The sequence below is a fragment of the Arvicanthis niloticus genome, chromosome 7, assembly GCF_011762505.2.
Source record: "Arvicanthis niloticus isolate mArvNil1 chromosome 7, mArvNil1.pat.X, whole genome shotgun sequence".
Taxonomy (NCBI): Eukaryota; Metazoa; Chordata; class Mammalia; order Rodentia; family Muridae; genus Arvicanthis; species Arvicanthis niloticus.
The window spans coordinates 25,214,407-25,234,756 of NC_047664.1; the positions used below are offsets into that span (position 1 = coordinate 25,214,407).

Here is a 20,350-nt window from a genome sequence, read left to right on the forward strand (position 1 = left end):
TATTCCTTCATGACCTCTTATGAGCTTCTTGGCCTCTATAGACACTCCAGGTTAAACTCTCAAAGTTAAAACTTTGTAAACAAGATCCTCATATGGACAGTGTATGCAACATTTGTCTTTCTGGGCCCAGGTTAATTTCCAGTTCTGTCTATTTTACTGTAAGTTTTGTGATTTGATTTTTCTTTGTAGCTGAAGAGACAATGACACATGTCATTGTGTACATGTTTGCACCACATTTTCATTATCTGTTTCTCAGTTGATGTATATCTAAGTTGACTCAATCTTCTAGCTATTGTAAACAGGACATCAGTGAACATGGATTTGCAAGTACTTGTGTTTTAGGATGTAAAGTACGTTGGGTATATGACCAGGAAAGGAATAACTAGGTCATTTAGTAATTCTGTCTTGGCTTTTGGAGAAACCTTTATATCAAGCTTCATAGCAACTGGACTGGTTTACATTTCCATCAACACTAAGTAAGGATTCTCTTTGTCCACCCTCCAGCCAGCATTGGTTGTCATTGCTTCTTGATGATAGCCATTCTTGGCTGAGGCTGATACTCAGTGTATTTTAAATTCCTTTGTATTTTCCTGATGTTGAACTAAAGATGTTGAACACTTTAAAACATATTTACTTGAGAGGCCAAACCTACTCCATCTTAGGACCAGCCTCCATAATAAAGGATAAAATAAATAAATAAATAAATAAAGAACGAACCTTGAGATCTTGGCCCACAGCTGAATCCAAGTAGTACTCATGTACCAGGAAGGACCCCATGGCTTGTCCTTGGCCCATGCCCTAGAGCTACTCCCTAGTCTGATTGTTTCAGATATACTTTCAGAATGTTCCTAATTGTATATAGTCTTGTTTCAGAGCACCTACCTGTTGGTTTACAATAGATATTTAGTTAGATGCTTGCCAGGGTGGACCTACTTCCTCATTTACTTCTATTTACTATAAAACCTTGTCCTGTTGAGAATTTGGGCCTGCTTCACCAAACCATCCTGTGGGCCTGTTGTAAGTAAGCCCAGACTTGAGTTTGTAATAAAGAGACCCTAATGTGATACATCAGAAACAGCTCCTAGGTAGTCTTTTGGGGTTCACAAACACCTCCTGAAACAGCATATTAACCATTTGTATGTCTTCTTTTGAAGACTCTATTCTGTTCCATAGGTTACTTCTTCTTCTTTTTTTTTTTTACTTATTTATTTTACATCCTGCTCACTGATCCCCTCCTGGACAACCTCTCCCACAACCCTTTCCCCATCTCTCTCCTCTTCTCCTTTGAGTGGGTGGGGCTCCCCTGGGTATCCCCTCACCTTGGCACATCAAGTCTCTGTGAGGCTAGGCATATCCTCTTTTACTGAGAACTGGGTGGGAGACAGGATGGGGAAGGGAATGGGGCTCAGGATCAGGTGGGGAGGGATAAGGAAGATTGCCAGATGTTAAGGAGAATGAGTAGAAATCTGCAACTAGAGGGGGTGGGAGGTGGGGGAAGCATCTCTAGGATGTGGCAGAGACCTGGGATAAGGAAGATACCCAAGAATCAATGGGGGTGACTTTAGTTGTGACTCACAACATTGGGAACATGGAACTTAAAGAGGCCACCTCCTGTAGTCAAGCAGAAACCCCAATATACCCACAAAACTTTTAATCCAAAATTTATCCTGTCTACAAGACATGCAGGGGTAGGGGATGGAGCAGAGACTGAAAGAATAGCCAACCAATAACTGAACCAGCTGAAGACCCATTCTTGTAGACCAGGAACTTCTGGGATCCACCGGGCAGCATGTGCTTTCTTTTCTTGTTGCTCCACAACTGGTGCTGAACATCAGGATCTGGCCTTTGAATATTCTCCACATTTTATTCTCCATACCTTTGGGGTTCCATGTAATTCTGGTTTATCATCTGACTGACATCAGATGAGCTTTTTGGTCTTATTTTTACTTGATCTTGACCTCCATTAGTGGTATGAAGGCAATTGTGACACCAAGCAGGAATTAGCAGTATATGATGTCTTTTTTAAAACAAAACTTTTTATTGATTGTGAGTTTCACATTATGCATCCCTGTCCTGCTCATCTCCCTGTCCCCTCCTTTGCAACTTACTCCCCTCAAATAAAACACACACACACACACACACACACACACACACACCACCACCACCACCACCACCACCACCACAACCACCAAAACCAAAAAGCCCCCAAACATAGAAAACATCTCATCATGGAAGCTGTAGTATGTCACAGTGTGTCCCACAGTGTGTCCACACATCTTCACTTGCAAATATTCATTGCAATGAATAATTCATCTAGTTTGAGATCTTTTGCTTCTGTTACACTATCAATATTGGGTCTTTATCAGAACTCCTCTTGGTTATTCTATTGCTACCCTGTGTCCTAGAGACCCTGCAGCTTTGGAACAGGACTACTGCCCCTCTCACATCCCAACCATTCTCAGATGATTCAAATTTTGGAGTGGGACAATTTGGTGCTGTGTGTGTGTGTGTGTGTTCAGATGGCTTCCGAGCTCATAGATTTTGTCTACATCATATGTTACAGTATGTTAGGAATGGGGTCCGTGGGTCACTCATGCAGCTGAGCTCTCAGGCAGACGTTACATGGTGCAGTGTGGTGTGCTAAGGCTTCGATATGGAGATCACATAATTTCTGGCTTCATTCGTGGAGTGTTCATGATATTTTGGGGTCCATGCTCATGTTTCTGAAGCAAATACAAGAAATCATACCACTTAATCCATCAATCTTTGAAATGAAACCCTAAAATGTAAAACCATGTGTTCATATTGATGTCACTATTTATATTGACTTTGGTGGTATCCTTTATTAGTTCTGGAGATGTTATAGAGAATATAATTATTACCTGTACTTCTTCACATGAGGCTTCTATTGCTGCAAGAATTTCTTTCTTATAGAAATTATAACTATAAAATTAAATAAAATTCATGTCATAACTGGGTACAGAAGGCAATACACACTATAAGATAAAGAGTTGTATTAGTCAAGGTTCCATAGAGAAAAGAACTGATAGAGTAACTGCAAGTTAAAAGTGGAGTTTATTAGATTGACTTATATGATATTGTCTGGGTAGTCCAACAATGGTTTTGTTCACTCTGGAAAGGCTGAGGACTGGTAGATGTTTCATCCATGAAGCAGGATGCCTCAGTAGTACTATCTGCTGTGGTGGTTTGGTAGATTCCTGGAGAGTCATGGGTTTTCTGTTCACATATGAGGGGAGAAGAAGCCAGTTTCTGATGCCAATGAATGATAGATGTGGCAGCATCTGCAGCAGTGGCAGTGACATTAACTGGGTAGATTAACTCATCAGCGTGTTAAATCATTTACCAGCAAGATATAATGGCAAGCAGACAAAAAGACAAAGTGTTTCCCTTGGCATTCCTTATATCTGGGCCATCACACAATTTCCACCAAAATTTATGGCGGGTCTTCCCATTTTGATTAACCCAGTTAAGAAATCCCTCATGGGTGTCTCTTGGTTATTTCCAGATTCAGTTAAATTGACAATCAACCCCCAAAGCCATCCACAACTATCTGTTACATTTCTCTCCCCTAACAAGAACTATCTGTCACCAGATGATGGTGGCACACACCTTTAATCCTAGCACTTGGGAGGCAGAGGCAGGCAAATCTCTGTGAGTTTGAAGCCAGCCTGGTCTACTGAGCGAGTGTCAGGTCAGCCAAGGCTCCACAGAGAAACTCTGTCTCAAAAACAAAAACATAAAAACAAAACCAAAACCAAAAAATCTATTTGTCCCCACTAGTCTCTTACTCTATACCTGTCTATGTTTCTGTGGATTGGAGCTTGGTTATCATTGACTTAACAGTTAACATCCACATATAAGCAAATACATGCCATATTTGTTTTTCTGGGTCTGGGATACCTCACTTAGGATAACTTTTTTTCCAGTTCTAACTATTTACTTGCAAATTTCATGATGTAATTTTTTTAATATAGGGGATCAAATGGGGAGGAAGAGGGGAGCTGGAGGGAGGGAGAGACTATGGGAAAAGACCATTAACTTTTGGGACCATTTGAGGGGTAGTGTGCAAGCCTAATACAGTGAAGACTTCCTGAAATATGTATATATATGAAGGCAATCTAAACACAATTGACAAATAATGAGAGAGACAGTCAAAACTGGCCATCTCATTTCTTGTCACTAAATAAAGCTTCCAGTACTGGGAATGGATTGCATCTAACTGAGTTGTTGGCTAATGAGGTCCTATGGGAATTCCCCAAGCAATCCCAGTTGCCTAGAGTAGGTTACCGAAGACAATACCTATACAATTTAGTGAACATTGACAAGTTGAGTTGGTGCCTGCATGGGGCCTTCACACCTTCCCCTACTCCACCATATTCTAGCATCTTTGGTAAACAGCAGTACTCTGCATGCTACCAAAAGAGAAACATAAACACCAAGCCCGCCACAAACTCTTTGATCTACAATGGTGTCCTGTCTGCAAGTTGTTTTCATGCCAACGTGGCAAACAGTTTGTGAGAGTAACCAACCAGTATCTGATTTAACTTAAGGCCCAGTTCATGAGATGGAACCCATACTCAACAGTGCTTGGGTAGCCAAGAACTAGAGACTGGATAGTCCAGGGACCTAGGGTAAAAAGCGAATACTACTAGTCTAAACAAACCAACAGGCAATAATATGTGTGCAGTAATGATGATGGCCCTGCTTAGCCATCATCAGAGAATCGTCCTCCTGCTACAAATAGGAAGAATACGGAGACCCACAGCCAGACATTATACAGAGAATGAAAGACCTTGGAATACTCAGTCCTAAGTGAGATGTCTTTATCAGTTCCCTTTCCCTGGGGCTTAGGGAACTTCATGGAAGAGAGTTAACAATAGTGTAAAAACTGGAGTGGATGGAGGACACCAAGAAAATGAGACTCTCTTATCAGCATGATCAAAGTTCATGTGAACTCGCAGAGACCGAGGGAGCATGCACAGAGCTTGTATAAGTCTGAAGGAGGTCTTCTGCACACATATTACTGCTTTTAGTTTAGTGTTTTTGTGGGATTCTCAAGTGTGGGTCTCTGACTCTTGTGCCTTCTCTTGGGCTCTTTCCTTCTATTTGTTTTTCTTGTCTAACTCTAACGTGGCAGCTTTTATTTTGTTGCAAATGGAGGTCACCTCTGTTCTCTTCTTTTCTTCTTTTCTTTTTGCCCTTTCTTTTTGTTCTTTCTTTCTTTCTCTTTCTTTTTTTTTTCTTTCTTAATTTGAAGTGGGAAGATGTATTTTTAATCTGGATCTTTGAGTTAGGAAGACACTCCTTTAATCCTGATCTTGAGGTAGGGAGATACACCCTTAATCTGGGCCACACCTTCTGCTGGAAGTTTATATAAGCTTTGCTCTTTGACTGCTTACTCTCCCCTCATCAACCAGTCCATCCCTTCACAGGCATTGGAGATTACTTTGGAACTCCAGTTTATATTGAAGAGCATCTGAGACTTACAGCCTCTTGGACTCAGCACACTACTGGATTCTTGGACGTTCCATTCACATCCAATCATTGTTGGATTATCTAGACTGCAGCCTGTAAGTCATTCTAATAAATCCCATTTATATACATACATACACACACACTCCAGAGAACCCTGATTAATACACCTACAGAAAAGGAGTGGATTAGAAAGTGGGGAGAAACTGGGAGGAGGGTAAGATGGGGAAACTGCAATCAAGACACATTATGTGAGAAGAGTCTATTTTCAGTAAAAACAAAATCACACACACACACACACACACACACACACACACACACACACACACAGAGAAACTAATGATCACAGAAGGAACACCATTAAGATTAATCCTATGAGTGGCTGGGAATGAAGACACACATGCATTTAATTACAGCACTTGGGAGGCAGATGCAGGTGTATCTCTCTGAATTTGAAGCTATCCTGGCCTATATATATAGTTTCAGTTCAGACAAAGATGTGTAGTGAGACCAACAATACCAACAACAAAACCTATGAACTCTGTGATGGTCTCTGCTTACTGTTGGGAGACAACTCCATAGCATAGGGCAGGAAAATTTGAAACAAAATATGTCTAGCTACTGAAGCAGTGAAGCAAATATCAAAGGCTAACGGAGGTTCTTAAGTATTTACAAGGCCACTTTGCCTGGGTAACACAGTGGAGCTGGCCCTGATGACAAAGTCATGAATGAACCAGCCAAGAGGGTGTGAAAGTAGGAAAGCTGGCCCAGCCACAGCAGCATTTGGGAGAGTGTATTCTGCAGGACTGGGCAGCATAGTAGAGTTGACTCTGGAGACCTGGTGAGGGTGAGCTGGCCCCCCCAGGGCATGAAAGCAGAATTGACTCTGCCTCCTGCCTGTGGCCACGTAAGTGGCCTAGCTGTAGCAGTGCTGGAGAGCTCTCCCTGGTGGTGCAGATAAGAGAGAGCTGGTGTGCTGGCCAGCTCAGCTACCATCCAGGTCCAGATCCAGGGTTTCAAATTGGCCCAAATCTACATCATCTGCTGGATCTTGAGAAAGGGCCAGTCCTCCTGATCCAGAGGTGTAAGATCTCTCTGACCCGATGCAACATTAAAATAACCAGGAGTTCTGATGAGAAGCCAATCCTGATGGTGTCACAGAAGCCATAGACCTTGAACCAGACCAATGACTCATTGCAATGAACATTTGCAAGTCAAGATGTGTGGACAGAGGGATATAGTGTGGTACACACTGTGACATACTACTTACACAATGAGTTGTAGTAGTTTCAATATACTTGGCCCAGGGAGTGGCACTATTTAAAGGTGTGGCCTTGTTAGAAAAAATGTGTCAACTGTGGGTGTGGGCTTTAACACCCTAGTTCTAGCTACCTGGAAGCCAGTCTTTTGTGGCTTTCAGATGAAGATGTAGAACTTTCAGATCCCCTGAACCATGCCTTCCCGGATGTTGTCATGCTCTTTCCTTGATACTAGACTGAACATCTGAACCTGTAAGTCAGCCTCAAGTAAACATCATCATTATAAGAGTTGCCTTGGTTTACTGGAAGAAATGAGTCAGGCTTTAAGCAGAAGCAAGAGGGTAGTGGGCTTGATTATTTCTGGTATAACAGCTTTAAGTACATTAATTGCCACTGCACCACTGCTTCTGCAATTGCTGTGACACAAGAAGTTAAGACAGCTACTTTTGTTAATCACTTAGCAAAAAATGTTACTAATATGTTGAATATATATGAGGATTTAGATAGGCATTTGGAACAAAGGATTGATGCTCTTTATCCTATTCAAATTATTGGAAGGAGATTCAGAACTTAAGGGTAAGGAGCCATCTGGAGTGTCATGCCAAATACCATTAGATTCATGTTAGTACTAATAATTACAGTCATTATAATTAGGAAAAAGTTTAAAAACACTTAGAGTGTATTTGGTATAACTCTAACACCTCTCTGGATGTTTTAACACTACATAGGGAGCTTATGAATTTCAAGAATGCTTCTCTGTTGAGCGTTGATGCAGTAGATACTACTGATAAAATTACCCATGGCCTGAGGTCAGTATTTCTATTTTGGTTAAGCTTCAAGAATGGCATATATAGCTTGATCATGCTAGCCCTTTTTGTCCTGGGAATGCTTTTATTCCTGCCCATCATGTTAAAGCTTGTCTTAACAACATTAACATGTTGGCAGCCAAAGTACATGACTTGAACCTGAAAATGGACCCCCAGCCAGAGCTATTAAATTAACAGGCTGGCAAACCAAGGATGGTAAGAGTCTGCATAGAGCCTTACCAACCTAAGACAGAAGTAAAATGCTTTGGATAATGCATATTCCATGATGGGTAAGGAAGACATTGTTGTCAGAACAATCTAAGACAGGCTCAGTCTTGTTAATGAAATAAAACAGGGGGAGAGGCAGAGAGCCTTTGGTGCTGCTTGGCAAGAATCTGACATGGGCCAAGGACAAGGAAATGGGCTGTTTGGCAGGAATATGACATTGGCCAAGGGCAAGGAAGTAGGCTTCAGGAAGAAATCTGACATTAGGCTAGAACAAAAAAGTATTTCAGGCAATCTAATTCTTAGGCTAGAACAAAGAAGTAATTTCAGACAGGAATCTAAATTTTAGTCCAGAACAAGGAAGTAGGCTTCAGACATGAAAATAACTTTAAGCTAGGACAGGGAAGTAGGCTCAGATATTTTAGTCATCCTGATAAGCCCTTAGAAACAGTGATCACAGGACTTTGTTTATTGCCTTGCTTGTTCTTTGACTATTTGCGTTTATTGTCTTGCTTGTTCCTTGACTATTTGCATCTATTGCATTGCTAGACCCTCAACCTAGAACTGACCTTAATACATGATTTAATTAAAATGCTATAAAAGCAAAAAGGAGGAGGGGGATGGGATAGAGGGTTTTAGGGAGAGGAAATGGGGAAAGGGGATGACATTTGTATTGTAAATAAATAAAATATCCAATAAAAAATTTAAACAAAAAGAGTTGCCTTGGTCATGGTGTCTATTCACCACAGTAAATTCTTAACTAAGGCAGATGTTTTCTATGCTTTGTTTTGTTTAATGCATATTTTATCATATCTTATTTTCTTTGGGTGGGAAGAGGTTGCAAGGGCAGAGGGTAGATATGAGGGGACAGGGAGATGAGTAGGACTAGGGTACATGATGTGATACAAAGCATCAAGCAAAAGTATATATATATAAAAGGAGTTTAGAGGGCATGAGCTGGGTCAGCAAGGTGCCACAGTAGACAAAGGGGCTTGCTGCCAAACTTGAAGGCTTGTGTGTGATCCACAGAATAATAATGGTTGAGAAGAAATTAGTTTTGCAAGTTGTCTTTCTCACTTCACATGGACACCATAGCACATATACACTCACACACACACACACACACACACATACCCAACCACATATTAATAAATAAGCAGAATTTGCACGACAAGCTCTAGTAACAACCTTCCTGGCAAGATACGCCAACTGGTACAATAGCGATGTGGATGGCATGAGGGTAACCAATCACATTTTGATTGGCTTTAAGGGCAGTTCTACAACAGAGAATCTATACCTGGCCAAATTATCAGGGCCATGAACCAAGATAGGGTCCATGAGCCTAGGGAAGAAACTACTACTATCACTCTGCTCATGGGACATAGCACTAAATCAACTCCTAATGGCTTATGTTATACCCATAGTTTAATACATCACTCAACTTTCACTAGAGAAGTTTCTACTTGTAATAAAGTACTCCAACTGGTCAAGATATATAGAACAAGTGAGTGCAGAATGCTCAGGCCTAAGTGGGACTTCTATGTTATGCGCACTTCTCCTTGCAAGGCTCTGAGGTGATTTTGGAAGAGGGGGAAGGTAGACTGAGTATAAGAGCCAGAGGTGGTGGATGACTCTAAGAAGCTGTGTTTTCCAGACATAATAAGGCTGTTACATGTATGAGCCCAAAGCAGTTTTGACAACATGCACAGAATCTGTGAAAACCCAAGTTAGACAAAATCCACTGAGGGTCAGGGAGGTAGGCATGAAGTGCAAACTCTAGCTGAAGAGATACTGGTGACTAATACTTGTTAAGGGAAGGAGAGTTAGCTTTCTTTAAGAAAGTAGCCTTTAGTAGGTCTAAGATACTCCAGTGTATGGCTACACCCTTAAGACTATATAGGCAATACTAATAGGTCTTGTTAGTTTTTTTTAAATTTTTATGTGGATGCAAAGTTGGGCGATTGTAATGGGGGTGTTTCTGGAAGGAGATGGAAACGGGGAAGAACATGATCAACATACAATGTATGAAATTCTCAAGTAGCTAATGAAATATTAAAAATAATTTAAGGGCATAATATTAGCGAAGAGGTAACTGCATGTGTAGCAGGGGATTAGAGTCATGCAGTCTTATCATTCTGCACCTTGGATCTTATCTATTTATTTATTATTTAAATTATATGTTTGCTGAGTGTGGTGAAGTATCCCAGACCTTAGGAATTAGAAGCAGGCAGAGATCTGAGTTTGAGGCAGGCCTGAGTAAGTGCCAGTACAGTCAAGGTTACACAGAAAAATTTTGTTTCAAAACAAAACAAAACCTGTCTGTTCATTCATCCCATCCATTTATACATCATCTGTCTGTCTATCTATCCATCCACCCATCCACACATCCACACATTTATTTATCCACCCATCTATTATTTATCTTTCCATCTGTCTGTCTGTGTATCTATGTATGTATGTATCATCTATCTATCTATCTATCTATCTATCTATCTATCTATCTATCTATCTATCCTCCTTCTTCTTTTTCTTCTTCTTTCTCCTCCTCCTCCTTCTTCTTTTTGTTCATCCATCATTATTATCTACACACACACATACACACACACACACACACACACACACACACACACACACACACTGCTCTTAATATATGCCAGATCCTGTTTTGAATGTTGTTGAGTCAGTCTGCCTTACATGATGCATTTTTTCATCACTAGTTGGAATTACCATCTAAAATCTGAAATTCCAACTGGTAAGACATAATGAGACTGTGCTTTGTGCTAAGTTAATTTTATCAACAGAAATAGGTTGGTAGTAAAAGCATGTGAACATCAGTGGTCCAGCTACTAATTGCTGAGATACAAATGCGGTTTGCATTAACCAGGATGAGGAACATAAGACTCATCTTGAAACATAAAAGGAGTGCCCTGAGTCCTGCCTGTTGTTTGATTGTTATTATTATATTTTCACAGAATTGCACTAATATCAGACCAATGTTAAGTGGCATTTGGAACTTATAGTAAAAAAAGACAGACTCCTGTATAGCTACTCCTATACAATATTTGTCATTTGTGCAAGTGTTTTAAAGGTTAACTACTGAAATGCCACCATTTGCTGAACAATAATTTGACTATACTTCAGGATATATATTATTCTTCAGGATATATATATATATATATATATATATATATATATACTTCAGGATATATATATTAAGGATATATATATCCTTAATTTATGTTCTAGAACATACATTCTAAGGCTTTGCCAAAAACTCAAGTTTGATTTTAGTCTTTGGAATGAATATGCATTTACAAGGAGGAATGTTTAAAGTATTATCTCCTGAGATGTGTGTGGGTGTGTCTCTGTGTGCTCATGCACATGTGCATGCATGCACACACATGTGTACATGTGTGTTCTCAGATTTACAAGTCTTATTTATGAAGACAGATGGCTAGCATTCTCTATATATTTCCTATTGTCTTGACAGTCTTTGGAATGAGGGTCTTTCCCAATTTGGAGGAAAGATGTACTTTGTCTCTCTCAGATTTGTTGAAAGATTAAAAACTCTGTACCACAAAAATCTATTAAAAAATCTAAACTATTCTATAATATTTTATTGTGTGCCTTCTATAGATGTATGTATGTATTTCCTTCCACAGTAGGGAATACCACACAAAAACGAAAAGTTAAAGAGAGCTTTATTTCCTCCATGGACAGGTGGAATGTCAATGTCATGAACGATTTATCTTGGGTGCTAATCAGGGTGGCCTAGAAGTGACATTATGTCAGGTATTGTTGAATCTGTAATCTCCTGAGTGAGGCAGAGCTCAGCCAAGTCTCAAATTTTATCCTTCCAAATTGTGCTGCCTTTTGGCAAGTTATTAAACGTCTCTGATCTTGCTGCCTCAACTATAAGACAAGGAGAATAACAACAATGGTAATCACTGCCTCATTAGATTGAGAGACGAGATGGGATTAAAATTAGGGAGCATCACTTCATGGGACTTGCAGAATTTGGGTATAGGAAAGAACCTCACAGGCCATCCAGTAGTCTTTGCGACCGTATGTCATAACTATTTAAATAAATCTAAATACTAACTCCCCCCCACCTATCCTCTAAAGAAATTAGTGATTTGAGTAATAATAAATTATGTATACATAATTTAAATTTTAGCATTCTAACATTTTTCATAATCAAATTGTGTTCTGATGCCTCATTTCACTGGGATTTATTTGGGAAGAAACTCTTATCTATTTCTGTGAGAGTCTCACCGCTAGGTCTCGCCAGTGCCTGGCGACCACACCCAGCTCTCCATGGCCCTTGGCAGCCAGGCAATAATAAGATAAAACTGTAACTCTTGTTGCTGTGAGGAGGATGAGGTGCTGACCCAGGAATACTAGCTTGGAGCTGATGATGTCAGTGGCTTCTAAAATAGCTTACTCAAAAAACTGTTCAGTGACCTCGGCTGCACTTAATCCCACTAGGTCATGTTGATGTGAGGGGGAAATGTAAGACGAGCAAGTGATACCTGGAGCTCCAAGCAGATGCGTCCTAGGAAGCCAGTTTTATGAAATCACTTGTCTGAAAACGTTGAAGAATCAGGACACCCTTAGTATCTGGTGACAACCATGCAGATGTCGACATATGTTCCTGGCTGTGTGGTCTGGGGAACATTATCAGGAGCAGGTATTTCTCAAGTTCTGTGCACTTTCCGAGATGACAACTCTGACCCCCTTCAGTGTCTTTTGAATATTTTGGAGATTCAGCAAATGACTCTGTCAAACCAAAGTCTGTCATATTACAGACTGTTTCCTTTCTTCTTTTTAATATTCATTTACATTTTAATTCTTTTTGACAATTTCCTAAGTGCATGTAATGCATTTTGCTCGTCTCACCCCCACCATATGTTTCTCTTATATGCTTCCTACCCTGGTACAACCCTTTCTTTTCACAAGTCCCTTTCCTACATTTCTGGTCACCATTGAGTTTAATAAGGGATGCTTGCATGAGCAAGGGTGAGGGGTTATTTACTGGCACAGAGACTAGTCATTAGTGGCTATGGTACTAAAGGAAAGGATTTTCCATACTCCTGCAATAAATAACTACCATTAGCTCCTCAGTGAGGGGTAGGTGCCCATGAGCATTATACTCATGGATGATAGAAAGTTGACAAACCTCATTCTGTGCATGTCCTGTGTATGTAACAATTGCTGTGAGTTCAGAAGTACAATGGTCATGTCATGTTCAGAAGATAGTATTTTGTAGCACTCCTCTGCATTTTCTGCTTCTCTTACATAATGTTCCCTGAGCCTTGGAGGAGAATATGTATATTCTGTCTTGTTTAGGGCTGAGAACCCAATACTTGTTTATCCTCAGCACTTTCAGGTATAAGTCTCTGTTTTAACCATCACCTGCTTCAGAAAAGCATCTATAAATAAGACAGAGAGAAGCATTTAGCCAGGAATAGAAATAAAATAGCAGTTTGATACCATGTCCACTTAGTGAAACAACAAAAAGTTGTCTTTAAGGTCTAGGACCTCTCCATGTATGTGTTTTTGACTAGGTTGACAGAACAAGTTGTAACTTCCCTCTTGAGGAGCAGACATCCAATCTAAGCAGAAAGAAGTTAGTTACCCCATGACAACCATGTCATTATTTTACCAGTGGGCACCTAGAAGATTGCCTGGAAGGTTGGTACTATAGCTCAAAGTGTTTCAAGCAAGTTCAGGCCATTGATGGCTTATTTCTTCCAGAAGGGTGAAAAGCATCTTCTAGCCATATGAAAGCTACTCAGTAAGAAGGAAGCTTCCTTCTCAGTTCCAATTTAATTTCCTACAATTTGTAATAAAAGCTTTGGTATCTTCAGAAATGGGGTCTTGTCGTATAGTTCCTGTGGTAAACAAAGAGCAATTACAAAAGCCTGTGTCATTTTGTGGACCTCCCTGACAAAGTATATAACATAGAGAGATATCCCCAGTATTGGGACTTTTCATTTAATAGCCTATGGCTTCTGGGATCTGCATTATATATCCATATAGGGTACCTTATAAGAAGTTTAAGCTTTTTAAAATTGCATTTAAAATTAGCTTGTAATATAGTTTTTATAATCCTTAGTTTCCATTAATCCTTCTCTCTACCACATATTCTCCTTCTTTCCCCCACTTTTATTTCTACTTCAATTTTTTGATACCAAGTATTTATAACTCTTCTGTCATATCACATATATTCTACATATACGCTCCCTCCCTTAAAACTTTTCCCCCTCAATCAATGCCACTTTTATAGCTTTATGGCTTCTCCATGCCACTCAAACAGAAGTCGAAAACTTTAAAATAAGTTTACACATATGAAATAACATTTAACATTTTTCTATTGTGTCTGGGTTACCACACTCTATATAAATTTTTCTAGTCCCATTCATGTTTTGATAATTTTGTAATTTAATTTTTCTCAGTTGCAGCAGAAGCCCCTGGATTGAAGGTGTCATAGAGAGAGAGACTGAGGCTTGGCACTATGTTGGCAGGATCTGAGTTCCTGGACAACCCAGAATAGGCCAGGTTGAAAGGATAGCTTCAGTTGTAGTGGATACCCTGGTATACTGGAGATTCCATGACTGTAGAGTGACAGTAGAAGGGGTGGCTAGAACCTTCCTGATTTTACTTGACAAGCTGTGTGTATGGCAGAGCTGGAGAGGTAGGTCTACTTAAGCACTTTGAAGCCCAGGTGATCGATCACAAGTGAGTCTCAGATGTTAGACACTGAGCATTTTTATATTGCTGGATACTTGGTTTCTTTGATTTGGCTGTAGCCAATGCTTTACTTCTCTCTTAGAATAAAAATGTCTATAACTTGCATTTTATTTTACATGGGCACACTATTAAATGACTTTGGATTTTTCATGAAAACTTGGACTTTTCACTGGTTGAAATCATTTAAAGACAGTGAAACGTTTAAAGTTGTAGTATAATTTATATTGTAATCCTAACATGAGATCTTGGGGATAAGTAAGTAAAGACATGTTATAGCTTAATAATGATGTGTTTCTGTTTGGAGTTGACAATTGGTTGTGTTTATTAGATTTCATCAACTTATCACTAACAACAGTCATCTGGGAAGAGGAAACCTCCAATGAGATATTGACACCAATCAGATTGGCTTATGAACATGTCTGTATGACATTTTCTTGATAGTTAATTAATGTAGGTGGGACCAGCTAACTGATGCTCCTGAGACTGAGACATATAAGTCATATAGCCGAGTGAACCAGTCTACTCTGCCTTGAATTGAGAATTTAAAGGTTACTTCTTCCTTCTTTATCAGAGTTCAAATTGAATATCTGTTTTTATTGTTGGTGTTGTTACCAAAATATTAGTTTGATATTGTGAAAAGACATAACGGAATTTAAATACCCATATTTCATTTTTGGAAAAATCACATAGATTTAATCCTTTGGTGAATCTCTCCAAAAGGAAGAGTCTTAAACTCCCTTAATTTCATATTGTTAATGCTATCAATAATCTCATTCTAATTATTTTTCAGGATTCCATTGTGACCAGTTCCCATTCAACTGTCATTATCTCTGAAATTATAATCCATAGAATGATCAAACAAGACCAAAGGAACCACTTAGTGTCTCGCCCCCTGGACCAGCAAGGAAGACACGAACAACTGGATCCTTCTCAACAGCCTTTATTGTAGAAGTGCTCTTTTAGTTTTTAGGAGGAGACCCCGAATGCCCAGGGCGAGCTGCTTATATACCCTCAGCCCTGGGCAGGGGGGGGGAGGGAGGCTCGTGGAAGTGCACGATTGGTCAGATTGCAGTGCCTCATAGCATACCATATTAGCAAACCCCGCCCAGGAGGGGGTGATTGGTCAGGATCGTGGTACCCTTGTGGTACCTCATTAGCATACCCCATTCGGGAGGGGTTTGGCGCCAAACTGAGTTGCGCATGCGCAGTGCACTGGTAGCTGATACCAGAGGCCTAGGCCGGCGCCATCTTGGCCAGCCGAGTTGGGTCTGTGGCCTACAACTTAGCATTTAGTTGAGGAGCTGGATGTTTTTATCTATGACATATCCTGGCTTAAATTATGTTCAGACTTAAAAATTTGAACTTGGCAAAGGCCGAGTTATTAAAAGCCTCATCTATGTCTCAGCAGCTTTTAGGTGTTGAGGAATTACTGTGCATAGCTCCTTTTGCAAAAATCAGATTCACTCAATTGCAAACCTTCCTGAGCAGATATATTGTGAAGAGAATGACATAAAATGATTGTATGACAACCTCATTATACATATTCAAAAAGAGTGGAATATGGTTCACAAATTCTTTCTTTTTATGAAAACAAACCTTTATAGAATCATTTAGATTCATAGACAATTAGATATCATAGAGTTCTGAAACCAGTTTTTTCACTGTTAGCATTTACATTAGTGTGCCACATTTGTCATTACTAGATAGTCACTATTGATAAATTTTTATTAATGGGTATGGACATTCTTCCTTTCTTACACTACATTTTACTGTCATGTATTCTTAGGCTCCTTTTGCTCTGGTGATTTCTCAGAAATGCATTTTTTATGACCTTGAAACTTTGAAGAATTTAGTCAGAAATCTTGTAGAATATAAATTAATTGGAGTTTTATCTAATTGCTGACACATGATAGGATATTAAAATATTTACCTCTACCAACTTGAATAACCACTATTAAAATTAACGGTTGTCATTCAGCTAGGCACTGGCTGAGCAAGTATTTGGCATATTTCTCTCCAGTAAAATTATTTTCTCCCCACTCTCTATTTGGTGAAAAAAATCATTATGAAATGGGGAAATATATTTTATTTCCTTTGATAGCCTAGTACATAAATTATTTGCAATTCTTAGAATGGATGTCTCTTTCTTTATGAAGTTTACATTAATTGTTCGCTTTCACTTTGATCTATAATCCAATACAGTTATTCTTGAATACTGTGGTGGTTTGGCCCAGGGAGTGGCACTATTAGGAGATATGGCCTTGTAGGTGTGGCTGTGTTGGAGGAAATGTGTCACTGTGGTCGTGGGCTTCACGACCCTTATTCTAGCTTCCTGGAAGCCAGTCTTCTCCTGTATAAAACAATATATAGAACTCTCAGCTCTCCCTACATCATGCTTGCCTGGATGCTTCCATGCTCCTGCCTTTATGAGAATGGGCTGAAACTCTGAACCTGTAAGTCAGCCCCAATAACATGTTGTTCTTAAGAGTTGCTTTGGTCATGGCATCTGTTCACGGCAGTAAAACCCTAACTAAGACAGAAGTACCCTCAGGCATTGGCTTCAGGTTGCCCCAGTTCTTTATATGTAAAATTGTATGATATTTGCATATAATCTATATACTATTCTTGTATATTTAAAATTATCTATAGATTGATTATGATACTTAATTCAGTATGAATGCTGTATGCTACATATTATTAAATATTTTCTTTCAATGATTGTTTTCATCTCTAGATGTAGATCCAGTGTGTTGTTTCTCTAGAGGTTTCAGCTCTGTCCCACTGCTTTCTCTTGCAATTTTTTTTTATCTCTGACACAACACATAATTTTGGATTCATTTATTACCTTTTCAAATTAAATACTTCTTTAAAAATATTTTAAATTATTATTTTTTTTTACTTTATGTGTTTCAATGCTTTGACTGCAAGCATGTATATGCACTATGATTCCATCTGTTGCATCTCTGGAAACTGGAGTTATAGAAAGTAGTAAGACGTCACATAAGGTGCTTGGAATTGAACCTAGGTCCTCTGGAAGAGCAGCTAGTGTTCTTAGCCATTGAACCACCTCTCCAGTCCCAAATGAAATACTTCTTAAAAGCATCTTATTTTTTGACAGTACAAGATAATCTTGGGTTACCTTGTATATTTCATACTAGAATCTAGAATCATCAAATTCCTTAAAGAGCTCTAGTCTTTTTACTAGAAAGGAATATTAAGAATCAATATCTGAGATCAATATGAACTTGTCACTACTTCCAGAGTGTAACAACAGGTCATCATAGATGATAAAGCAAGGGAAATCTATATGAAACCTTTTTTTTTGAGGCAAATGGACATATATATGACACACCTCTATGCACACATTATATGCATACAAAATCATTCCATGTGAATTTTCTGGCCTGTTGATCTACTGGGTGCCAACTATATACTCTCTACTGAGTTTAAACAAATGAGGAAATGATGTTTTTCTAGGTATTTTCATTGATATCTAAGTTAAAGATCCTTGCAAACAAAGACACTCTCTTTTGATATGTTTACAATGACAATCTATTTGAGAAGGAGGGACAGAGGCAGGGAGGGAGAGAGAGAGGGAGAGAGAAAGAGAGAAAGAGAGAAAGAGAGAAAGAGAGAAAGAGAGAGAGGAATGTTCTTGGTCCCATCCAAAAGTTCAAAAGTGTGTCTATTGCATCCACGAGACTGTCAGAGCAGCTGTTTGCTTGCAACAGAATAAAAATCCCAAACCCATCAAGATTCGAATATTTCTCCCTTCAATTTAAGATTAGTACTAGCAATTTTGTGATATTTCTCAGGTAAATTTAAGGTCTTTTTGAGTAACCAGAGCTAATGGATGAAAGTCAAAGAGAGATATTATTGCAACTATCATAAAGAATAAATAAAATGAATTGGAGCTCAACATCCTAACTTGTTCAAAGATGCCAAGGACCAATCTATTCAGAGTAAAGAAGTGTTAAAATCTAGTCATAAATTGACAAAAACTTAGAAAAATGGGGCTTGATATAGCCTCTTGAAAAGCAATTCCAGTCATAGGATTTGGGTTGCCATTAACTATCTACACTTATAAAAAACACTGCTCGACAAGGAGAGTTACATTCTAGAACACATAACCCAGAAGACTTGCTGTATGTGATAGTGTTATACTCTAGACACATAATAATCTTTTTTTATCATTCAAAGTCTTAACCAATTACATGTCCTACACACTTGCCAAGATTATAACAGAAATATGGTAGATTCAGAAGGAAGAGTGCTAAAGAGAAGCCTGGACACCTAGGTAAGAGAGATACTGGAAGAGACTCTGGTGATCCAGTCTAGGGGTAGGGTCTAATGTTTGCTCAAATGCAAACTCTTTAGGAAAATTGGAACATTTTTATTTTATTTATTAATAATCTTATTTGTTTACATTTTAAATGTTATCTCCCTTTCCAGTCTCCCTTCCATGAACAACCCATCCTTTCCCCCTCCTCTTTGCCTCTAAGAGGGTGGTCCCCCACCCACTCCCGCTCCATGAACAACTCATCCTCTAGCATCCCCCTTCCTCTTGGGCATCTAAGAGGGTGGTCCCCCAGACCCAGTGCCACTTCTCCCACTGATGCCAGATGAGGCAGTCCTCTGCTACATATGTAGAGGGAGCCACAAACTGGTCTATATATACTCTTGGTTGGTGGTTTAGGCCCAGGGAGCTCTGAGGAATCCAGTTAATTGATACTGTTGTTCTTCCTATAGAGTTGCAATCTCCTTCAGATCATTTAGTTCTTCCCTTAACTCTTCCATTGGTGTCCCCAGTCTCAGTCCAATGGTTGGCTGTGAGTATCTGTACCTGTCTTAGTCACATGCTGGCAGAAACTCTCAGAGGACAGCTATACCAGGCTCCTGTCTGCAAGCACATCTTGGAATCAGCAATAGTGTCTGCAGATGGAATGGATCGCACTGTGGGGCAGTCTCTGGATGTCTGAATGGCATTTCCTTTAGCCTCTGCTTCATTTTTGTCTCTGTATTTTTTTTAGACAGGAACAATTCTGGGTTATTTTTTTAAAATGGCTGGGTGGCCCCATCCCTCCATTGGGGGACCATGCCTATTAGAAGTTGTCTCTTCAGGTTCTGTCTCCCAGCTGTTGGTTATTTCAGCTAATGTCATCCCCACTGGGTCCTGGGAGCCTCTTGCACCCCTGGTATCTGAGACTTTCTACTGGTTCCCCAGGTTCCCCACCCATACTGCTACTTATTTCTATTCATTCTCCTGGTCCTTTGGACTTCTCTCCCGTCTCTTCCCATACCTGGTCCTGCCTCCCCATCTCTTTTCCTTCCCCTTCCCTCTCCCACCCAGGTCCCTCCCTGTCTCTACCTCCCATGATTATTTTTTTCCCCCTTCTAAGTGGGCTTGAAGCCTCAACACTTTGGCCTTCCTTCTTGTTAAGCTTCATATGGTCTGTGAGTTGAATCAAGGCTATTTTGAGCTTTTGGGCTGATATCTACTTATCAGTGAGTACATACCATGTATGTCCTTTTGAGTCTGGGTTATCTTACCCAGGATGGTATTTTCTAGTTCTATCCATTTGCCTACAAAGTTCATGAAGTCATCATTTTTAATAGCTGAGTAGTATCTCATTGTGTAAATATACCACATTTTCTGTATCCATTCCTCTGTTGAGGGACATCTGGGTTGTTTCCAGCCTCTGGTTATTATAAATAAGTCTGCTATGAACATAATGGAGCATGTGTCCTTGTTATATGTTGGAGCATCTAAACAGAAACACAGTGAACTAACAAAAGTTATTAACCAAGTGGATT

The 20,350-nt window shown here is 39.5% G+C and overlaps 1 protein-coding gene across 2 annotated transcripts in view; it reads left to right on the plus strand.

Annotated features, from left to right (window-relative positions):
* Plek (pleckstrin) overlaps positions 1-20,350 on the plus strand; it is a 79,025-nt gene that overhangs the window by 17,974 nt on the left and 40,701 nt on the right. The window contains exon 2 of one of the 2 annotated variants that reach the window (XM_076938099.1): positions 5,454-5,591. The exons of the other annotated variant lie outside the window; for it this stretch is intronic. The gene's annotated coding sequence lies outside the window, so the exon portion shown is untranslated. The remainder of the gene's footprint in view (positions 1-5,453; positions 5,592-20,350) is intronic. 2 annotated transcript variants of the gene reach the window in all.